This window comes from Corvus brachyrhynchos, unplaced genomic scaffold, assembly GCF_000691975.1.
Source record: "Corvus brachyrhynchos isolate BGI_N302 unplaced genomic scaffold, ASM69197v1 scaffold1, whole genome shotgun sequence".
Classification (NCBI taxonomy): domain Eukaryota; kingdom Metazoa; phylum Chordata; class Aves; order Passeriformes; family Corvidae; genus Corvus; species Corvus brachyrhynchos.
The window spans coordinates 9,551,233-9,561,991 of NW_008237222.1; the positions used below are offsets into that span (position 1 = coordinate 9,551,233).

The 10,759-nt window shown below is 38.3% G+C and overlaps 1 long non-coding RNA gene across 1 annotated transcript in view; it reads right to left on the minus strand.

Annotated features, from left to right (window-relative positions):
- The window catches only part of LOC108445410, a 245,717-nt gene extending 235,800 nt beyond the window's left edge, over positions 1-9,917 (minus strand). Inside the window, exon 1 of the long non-coding RNA XR_001860259.1 lies at positions 9,669-9,917. This is a non-coding gene — a long non-coding RNA (uncharacterized LOC108445410). The remainder of the gene's footprint in view (positions 1-9,668) is intronic.
- Positions 9,918-10,759: the final 842 nt, after the last annotated feature.

The window sequence follows — 10,759 nt, forward strand, 5'->3', positions numbered from 1 at the left end:
GGCAGGGACCCCTGCGCTGAGGAACATGACACCATATCCCATTAAGATACCACATGGGCAGAAGTTGCTGCATTATATAACGATGAGCTTGGCTCCTACCTCTCTTCATGGTAGGGATTCTCAGCTCCCAAGGAGCTCACAACTTGGAGGAGCTGAGATGTTGCCTCTGGCCATGGGTGTGGCTTTAGCACTACCATAATTTCCTGGCTCTTCTGTCTCTGTTGTCCATGTTAAGCATTTTGAAGTGGCACTGTAACTTATTTCTAAGTGCAGTTGCCACTGATGCTGAACAGTGATCCATTGTTCCTATTGTTGCTTCCGCACTCAGTGGTTCATAAAAACAATGCTTAAGATGGAACTTCAGCACAGGGAGTCTCAAAACTGCCGAGTGTCAGAAGCTGGAAGAATCACTCTGTACTTGCCCTGCTTCTTATGCTTCTCCATGAGCACCTTCTGCTTGCTGCTATCAGGAAAGATGTGCTGAGACCTTTTGTACAAGCATGTATTGCTCCCCTTATACTCTTATACATTTCCCTCATTAACACTAATAGCTAAGGTTTTGACTGACAATGCTAATGTTCTTCCTCCTGTTGCTTAAAAACTGCTTTCAAAGGGTAACACCTTGATTTTCCATGTCAGCATCCTTCCCAGGTTGCACTGCATTGACTGAAGTAACCACACCATGGGAGTGAAGCAATCTTTGCTTCACAAAGAAAAGCCTGAAATAAATACTGGAATATATTGATATACTCTGGTTTGGACATAACTACCAAAAAAAACCAAACACATCCCCCCCATGAAAAAGAAAAAGAAGAAAATCTAATCTGCATTCTGTCACCCGGTCCTTGTGGGGATGTACAAATTCAACAGTAACAAGAGGGATTTCTGAAAAAGGGGAAAATTAGTAAAGATAAATTTTGCCAGCATTTTTCAGCTTTTGATAAAATGTCAAATGGGTGTTTATTTAATTTTTTTTCCCATTTTGAAATCCTAATTTCACCAGCTGTTTTCTTACTCCCCACAGGAAAATGAGATAAATGCTTCAAAAACATAAGCAAGTGGCATTGTTTTCTACCAACAGAATTCCCCATTTCATTAAGAAATTCTGAATCAGAGGGTTTCTGGTTTTTAAAGATAATAATTAAAAAATCAGAAACTCTATATTTAAGAAACAAGTAAACAAGCATTTTTCAACACACTTTACTCATAAAAAAGTAAGAGTATGATGTACTATATGTGGAATAGAATAACTAATGATTAGAGCTGCACAGCAACTCTGAATTTTAAACATATGGCAGAAGAGTATGTAGATTCCAAAGCAAAATAAAGCTTACTAAAATGACCTGATCGTTTTGAAGGCAGAGACTTAAGATGAAAGAAATCAATGCCCACAGGACCCAAACATGCACACCAGAAAATGTGAGGACTCTGGGAAAAAGCTTGTATGGTTTCTGAAGGGAACTTTTCTTTAAGCTATTTAATAAAACAATTGTTCAATAGATGCTTGCCTTTCTCTTGAATAAGAGTTACTCCCAGAGGAAACAAAGTTCAATATGATTCAAAATATTTGTAAATTTATATATTTTGAGCAAACAGAGGCATGTATTTACTAAGGAATGGGTAGCTTATCTATAAGGAACAACTAATGAAATTTGCTGTATCATTTGTTATCAGAATAAATGGCAATACTTGAATATAAAGCATATTCAAATACTTTGTCACAGTATTTTTAACAATGTAACTGCAAACTGCAAATGCCACACCAAACTGACCAAAAAAGATACCTATTATTCCTGACTAGAAAACAAAGTTTTAAAAAATACATGAAATTAATGACAAATTGAATCTTAAATCTTGAAAAAGGAATTCATAAATATTCCACATCCATTTAAGATTTTTTTAAACAATAAGATTTGTAAGAAAGATACTTGCAAACAGATATTACATTTGAGATTATATTAACCAAAGATATCTCTGCATATTTAAATGCTTGCAGAGGTTTGTTTCTGGCTAACAATTCAAATCATACATCATACCACAGTTTTGGTAAACAATTATCAAAACAGACTAGAAGAGCAATCATGAAAGGACTAAACAAGAGAGAGAAATTATAATGATGAAATGTTGATTTGCCACTGTGTGGCAGTTTAAGGAACCTGTACAGAGCAGATGTCACATTTTTTTAGCAACGCATGTACCCAAATTTGCTTTTGGCAAACATTGCTTAACTGCTGCTGTTTTTCATGAAGTCAGTGAAGACTGGGTTAGATAATGAGCTGGCATGCACTTTTGAAATGTTTACTGTGTTCCTTAAAGTAAGGGGAACATGCTGGTTCTTAAACTAATTTGGTTTTTGTTGTTGGTTTCCCCATCTCCCCCCCTAGTATTCTGTTCTCCCTGTCTTTGGAATAAACAGAAAATGACTGAATCTTTTTATACTTTTTTTTTCCTCTTACAATTATACAACTGGAGAATCGATAGTTTCCAAATGGCAAATAACTAAGCCATGTCAAGAGCCATGTTAATCTCATGTGTTCACTCCATTGTTAACAATGAAGGAAGGGGGATGGGGAGGACAAAATAAAATCTGGCTTTTCTGGCCTAAATGCAGGACATGAACCAGAAGACATTCCACAAACAATGTAGTCTTTTTCTTCTGGCGGGGGAGGTGACAGGGAAGATGACGGTAGCAGGACTTTTGTGGAAGGAGAAGCTGTACCCATCTTGACAGTCAATACACCATTCAGAAAGCTTATTTGTGGGGAGAATTTCCCACCCATTGTTAACTAGGAACTTGATTTGGAAATGAAGTTTTTAATTAAAATTGGCACTTCCAAGTTTCATGCTGGCATCCTCCATCTTGCTAAACACTGAGCTCATTTGTGGTTCCAGCTGTTTGCAAACGCAGTCTCAGAGGTGACAATCCATTTCCCATCATGCCATCCTTGCTCAATCTTCAGTCCCCATCTTATCATGAGTACATGGGAAATTTACTCTAGTAAGACAAAGCAAGGACTGTAGGATGTGGCCTCATTTGGCTAGAATCCACAGATCCCAGTCTTTATTACTTTTAGGGGATTATTAACGGAACAGAATTCTTCAGAAATGTTTGAAGGAAAACAGGGTCAGTTATTTTTGAGGCTTCTACATGCTTCACTTCACTCAGACATCCACAACCATCATTATGGATAGAGATCCTACTGCTTAGCTCACATTTCTCTTCCCACCTATGCTTCCAGACAATAGAATTCAAAGACAGAAATTCCAGAATATTACCACTAACAACAAAAATTTCTGGGTAGACAAGACATAGAATTTATCTATCTGTTTCACATGCATGGACAAAATGGCTTATTCGTTTTGTTGATTTAAGGAATAGATTTGCATATTTAATGTATTCTGACTTGAGAGATCTCAAATGAAAAATCAATTTACAGGTCTGTTGAAGAAACTAGCAAAATATCTTCATAATATCTTCGTTAAGAGATCACATCATTATTTGGGACCTTTTTCTAAATAGTACTCTGGGGGAAAAATATTTTTTAAAAATAGTATATTTTTTCTAGCTGCGCGTATTCTGAGATGTTGAAGAATAAACTGGAAGGGTAATTTTTCTGGTTTTTAAATTTTATTTAGATTGATGTCTTTACAATGTCTAACATTGTTAGGTTCACTACAAAGGATTTCACTTCATCTTACAATAAAAGAAAAATATTATGCAAATTGCATAAAGGACTTCACAAGTCTATCCAGTTCATGTGAATACTAGCAAGCAAAGCAAGCTGTTGTTGGCTTTTGAAAAATCTGTCAACAATTAAGCTCATCAAAAGGAAATTCATAAGCCGATTTAGCAGAAACGTCTCACAAAGCCTGAGCCCTGTAAGGTACATTCATGTACTTAGTTCAGTTAAAGTTCTATTCAAGAATTAAAGTAATTACCAAAGATTCGTATATTTGTACTAAAAGCTTGCCGAATGTACAAATCCAAATATAGAAAGAATCTCAAGATTTCTAAATTACTGCAATTTGGAGTCATTTGCAGAATGATTTTCCAACAGGAACAAATCAGTGTTCCTAGCCTTCTCACATTATTCTGAGAAATATCATCTTTCAAAAAGTAGTAAAAAAAAAATGAAAGATATATAACACCTATGCTCAGTGTCCATTTACCAACATACATCTTATGTACTCCTGTGAAACAAAACCCAGATCTTCATTACTGCACTTAGAACATTCTATAGTCTTTATTTAAGCCAGAGGACAAGGTTTTAAGAGGGTTCCACAGAACATAAGAGATCCTCAGTCCTGACACCAAAGAAAGCAATCCAACAAAACAATATATCTGCACTGCAAACTGTGTCTCCATATCCCAAAATCCTGTTACAGAGCACATGGAACCTTGCAAAAAACAGGAGTTCTTTTGTCTTGTGACTTGTCCAAACCATTCTTAGCAATCTAGAGAAGTCTCTTCAGGAAACTACAGGCTTCATTATGGAAATTCTCTCTTCACTGCATGTTAATTTGATTATTTTTATTCAGAATTTTGCACGTATACACCACTTGACCAGATCTGACTCATCACACTTGCCCTGTGTTTAAGATTTTATTCTAGCTTCTTCCAGTAATGAATTTGTGTTGATTTTGTAAGATCCTGTTCATGACCTTAAAGCTAGTTCATAGGGTCAGACCTTTCATTTTTCTGTGTTCAGCTATTACTTTCTGCCACTGCTCTTCCGTTATTCAACCTCCAGTCTTACAGGAATAGGACTTGGCTGATACTTATTTTTGCGAAATTCTTTGCTTTCCGATCTCAGGAATTTTGTAACTCTGTGCTTCAGAGTGTCTGATTAAATCTGCATTAGGACTCTGTCCTTAATCTAGAGTTCAGCAAATGTTTCAGCTTCAGTCTGAGGCAACTTATAAGAACAACACTAAAAACATTTACATTTTATTGGGAGAAATCTATTGGGGAGCAACTGCTGCACTCTTTTTCCACATTTGTAGCTGACACTTACTCATTGGCTACTGTTTGTTTCCTTTTACATATGAGCACTGGGCAGATATTGCCAGGAGAAAAATCAATGTTGAAGCGAATTCAAGGTTGCATGACTGTACTAGAAGTTTCAAAACTCAGTAGTAATTGTGCCATTTCTCCCCAAACAAATAGTCCAATACATAACTTTATTTGAATGAGTCCAAATATTAAGGTAGAAATCATATAGGTATGAAACAAGCAATTTCCATCCCATCCTTTAAAAATACTACACATGAGCTGTACAGCTACGATTAATCACAATACTGTTCATCATTCCAAATCAGACTCAGTGATTTTTATAGACATCTGTTTTCTTTCACATTTACCACATACATGGATGTAGTGTCACTATTACAGAGATTTGACTCATCGAAAAACATCACAAGTCAACCACTAAATCAGTGAGGAATATGAAGCCCATCAGAAACCACGAATAATATAAGATCCATATGGGCTTGGGTAAAATTACCAAATTTGCCAGGCCATCAGGCTTTTTTGCACCCTGCCTTGCTGGAGATGAGGTGGTGCTCAGCAAGCAAGCCTTCTGAGCAGCCAGCAGCCACAAAGCTCATGGAAGCTGGTGGACATAACTATCTTCTTCTCAGTCTAAGTGAGGGAGCAAGAAAATACTCCTTTTGTTTAGCAATAAATGTAACAATAGAAGCTACAGGCTAAAGTACGCATCAGCATGACAGGGTTGGAGGAGGAACTGGGCAGTGCAGCCTGAGTCAAAAGCAGAAGCAGGACTTGGACTTTGCTTGTTATAAAAACTACTTCTTGTCAGAAGAAAACATGCAGGAGCATAAGAAGACAGTCCAGAGAGGGGTTTGCAGAGGCTAGTGAACACAGCAGTACAGCCCTCAAAGAAAAGCAAAAAGATTTTGGGGAAAAGTGATTGCTGCTGGAGGACTGATCGTGGTTGGGACCAAGGACACTACAGCCACTGTGCTGGCCACAACAGGGAAGTGCTGTGTTAGAGCCAGCAGTACTATAGCCAGTGGAGCTGCTGCTCCAGCCTCCAGAGTGCCAGCCATTCTCTTTTGCCATGACAGAGGGCCTGGGCTGCAAAAGTGGGACACCAAAGACTCAGGTAATTCACACCTGACTGTTCCTGCCACACTTCTACCATGATACTACTCTGTACTATACAAGAGGATGGAGGCAGGCTCTGCTCAGTGGTGCCAAGCAATAGGACAAGAGGCAATGGGCAGAAACTGAAGCACATGAGGTTCTACCCAAACATAAGGAAGAACTCCTTTACTGTGTTGGACAGATGGACCAGAGAGGGTGTGGAGTTTCCTTCTCTGGAGATATTCAAAAGCTGTCTGGACACAGTCCTGAATAATGTGCTGCAGGGCACCCTGCTTCAGCAGGGATGTTGGACTAGAGGTTGGACCTGCAGAGGTCCTTTCCAACCTTACTGATTCTGTGTTTTACCTCTTGGCCCAAAAATATTCTCACACCAGGAGGAGGAGTTGGCACCAAGCATATGCTTCCATTCAAACTGCTCATCTGGGTTCAAATCTGAATTCAAAGTGGGAACTCCACCCTTGGAGTGCTCTCCTCTCAAGAGAGAGCATGGTTATTACCGGCTCCAAGGCAATTAGCTGGAACACAGCAGCAGGGAATACCTGTGTACATCCTGTTTTGGGGCATCGTATCCCCCATGTCCCTCTGTGGGTCTAGCTGTTATTTCATAATTTGTGCTTGAAGCAAGTGAAAGACTCTCACTGACTTGATTAGGTTTAGATCAGATATTTAATAGAAATTCATAATGGAGAATGACTGACTAAAGGCTGCAGGATTTAGCAAGTATTTTTATGAGGGAATGCAAAATTGCTACTTGCTGCATACCAAAATGCATACCTGAGAAACATAAAAGAAACAAAAAAACTTCTGGCTCCAAACCCCTATTTTATCTCTGAATACAGGTATTTTAACCCAAGAGACAGAAAACAAGTTTGAATTTCTTTCCTCTATCTTTTCCTACTGACTTTTCTCTGAATTTTTCTACTATGCATCCCACACTACAGTACCTCTCTCTGCCCCTAGTCATAGTATAGTGTTGGATACCTAATTTTAAATTTTTACATTTGTGATTCTTTACTGCCATAAGTTTCTTTCCAAATTAATTAGGTTTATGTACTTACACTAGTACAACAGTATTCAATTTTTACAAAACACCTATTTGATATTTAAGCTATATGCAACTCTTGGCAGCCCACTGACATAGCAGAGAGACCAGGTTTGCAGAACACTGTCTCCTCCTGCAGATCGTCTAAGTATCTCATATTGAGCATATTAAAAAAAAGCTTTGAACATCTTCTGAAAGCTAAGGAGTTATGAAGGAAAGGAAAAACAGATTGGAGTAACTAAAGAACACAGAGAATGCAAGTAATTTGTGCTAAGGCAGTCAGGAAATCACAAGCCTAGAAAGACCATGCAGAAAACTGTCTGTATTTTGCCAGTGCTACTGAACAATACCCTACTGCCTAGCTTTTTAAATAGTTTTTAACATTTAGCCCTTTTAAAATGTTTAATTGTGTTATGGATACTAATTTCCTCAGAACGAAGTATAATGATTCTTCTAAATATTTGGTCCATCTCTATTGTAAGCTCTTCTTAAGACAGCTACAAAATATTGCTAATATTTTTGAGTTAATAGTGTGTTTAGAAGGTCGTGTCAGGTTATTGCTGGGAGGATTAAAAGATTTTCTTTCCTCCAGAGCCCTTTGTTATAAGAAACCAAGGAAATTTAAAACAGGATTTATTCCTTTAAACCACGACAAACCAACAGAGTACCGTGGCAAGAGCATGAAGTAAGAGCACTCTGGGCCAGGAAATGTACAAAGAGAGCTTTCTTCAAACTCAAAAGTTGAGTTGAAATTTTAAAGCTCTTAATGGTTCTACATTAAGGGCAGCAAAAGACAACTGGTTTCACAGTCATTCCCACTTACAAGTTCTCTTTCAAAAGAGTCTGGTACAATAACTGGTAAGCTAGTGGCTGTCACTAACACGGGCAGACATTCCTGGCACATATAAGCTTCATTTGGTACTTGTCAAGCCAAACCCTGCTGTCTGCTCTCACTGCCACTGACAGGAAGAAAGGATAGTGATGAGCATCATTTCAGTGGAGAAATAGGAAAGATAGGAAAGATAGGAAAGATAGGAAGGAAAGGAAGGAAAGGAAGGAAGGAAAGGAAGGAAGGAAAGGAAGGAAGGAAAGGAAGGAAGGAAAGGAAGGAAGGAAAGGAAGGAAGGAAAGGAAGGAAGGAAAGGAAGGAAGGAAAGGAAGGAAGGAAAGGAGGAAGGAAGAAAGGAAGGAAGGAAGGAAGGAAGGAAGGAAGGAAGGAAGGAAAGGAAAAGGAGAACCTGGGAAAGTTCGGTCTCAGATGTCAAAACAAATCCACTGACAGATATAATGGATTTTCCCAACAGATGTTACTTAGAAACAAACAAGTCTCTCAAGCCTTAGGATCATGCCTGTAGGAAATTTTAAGTCAGGTCTGCATCTTTATAGGAGTGCTGTTATTATATTAGTCAAGATAGAGTAATGATGTTATCAGGGTGAATGGTAGGTCAATTGAAGCGGATGTGCCCTCTGACTTAGTTTAAAATTGGAATGCATCAGCCCTATTAAGTGATTGTGGATGTCCCAAAATCCATTGCTCAGAAGTAATTTATTTGGAGCATGTCAAAACCCAGCAAATCCTACCATTACCAAGTCATTAGGTATTGTGATGGTTTCTTCTTAATCTTTTAGAATGATCTCTCGAATAGACAAAGCTTAGACCTTGCTTTCTACATGTACCTTATTCCGAAAAAAATTCTACTTAGATACTTTTTCTGTCTGTCATTAAAGGTAACTTAGCATGACATTCACTTCTAATCATTGCATCAAACTGGTTTTTTGAGCAACTGAAAGCAAGAGCATTGATCACATGCTCATGTTCTGCTGAAACTGGGACTATAAATGTTCTGACCATTTCCAAATGAATGTGACATGCCATAATGGATATCCTGAAAAATAACTGATGCAACAGCACCAACAGAAATATTTATATATCAATTTTAAAGATTTCGTCAACAGGTGGCTTTCATCTACTACATGGTATTGCTAGCTTAGTTACTGCAACACTGTGAACAGATGTTTTTAAGCATCATCAATAGGATTACTCTAGAATTTTCTCATCATAAATCAGCACACTGCAATGTCCTTTGTGGTGGGCAGTTAATATATCCTGCTTCCTTCAGTTCATCTATATGATAGTTCACAGGAGGATGAACGAGCTCACTTCTATTTGAGATGACAGCTTGATGCAGCATTTCAAGGCTTAGCCTAACATGCCCTTACTCGAGGTCAGCCAGCAACCAGTCCCAGAAAACATGTTTGTTAGATGTAACTGAAAACAGTTTAGCACTTGCATTAAAGTAATAATTAAACATGAACAGTGTGCCTTGATGTTGTTTAAATGAATGACACATTCCATGCCCAGAGCAGTTTTCAAACCAGTTTTGTGACAGACAAAACACAATAACTGATCCAAGAAAGAATTAATGAAAAGAGTACCAAGAGGTTAAGAAGCTATCAGTCTGACTGAACCATATATTATGCTGTCACTGTATAACATACCCCAAAAATGAAGGTGGAGCTCAGTTGCACCCAGCATGCCTCCACTAAAACAGCTGGCACAAACAATCAGATGGACTTGTTAGCAGCTTCCTCTTGAGGGCTGTTACATAAGCATGGGGACTATAAACAAGAAAAAGAGAAAGAAATGGAAAATAACTAGATAAAAATTCCAAGGAAAAACATTATTTATATGTATCTACCTTTGTCATTCTAACCCGGACAGAAAAAAGAAACCAAAGTTTTTCCTCAACTGTGTAAACTCTAATTTAAAATAGCTTTTCACAGAGATTTGTTTACACAGTTTGTATCAGCTAGACATTTCCCAGAGTCCCAGAGACCCAGAGCAATTGATAATATTGACATGTCATCCATCTTCTCTCTCTAAATCATAATGCCAAGCTGAGAACCCTAAGTCAAGGGACTCTAGATACATACTGCAATAAAGCCACTAGGGAGTAGGTGAACACTTAGAGAAACTAACTTTTATTTGGGTACCTAAGAGGAACTTCACCCTTTGCTATGCAAGTTCGAGGCAACTGCAAAAATGGGGCAGGAATGAACAGGTTGGGATGCCCCATTACTCAGCCTATTTGAGTCATTAGAAATGCTCTATATTGTCATTTCTCCACTTAGAGTTATGAAAAGAATCTAAAAAACAGGTCCAGAAGCAGAGACATATTTAAGTAACTGAATCCCAGTCTCTGATGTCCTCCTTTCCAAGTGACATTCTTGAGGTGCCTATTTCCAGGTATACTCTGAATGGGCTTTCCTAGTCTTAACAGTACTTCCCAATTTATCATCTGCAGATGAGGCGCCTCATTATACACAGAGTTTAGGCACTTTAATTCAGAAGAATTATACTAGATGGACTACATTCAGCACTATAAAATTTATTTCTTGTGTATCTAAGCTAAATTCGAAAGGGCACCTGGCCACAGAACTGCTTTGTATCTGGCCTGTGCCATGTGAGGGGACACTGGCTCACATGAACGAGAAGAGACGGCTCAGCCTCGGACAGCTGGTGAGCTTACTGTGCCCAAGTGTTGCCCTCACTCTCCCTGAGCTGCTCTTTGAGCTGTTCATAAACAAAC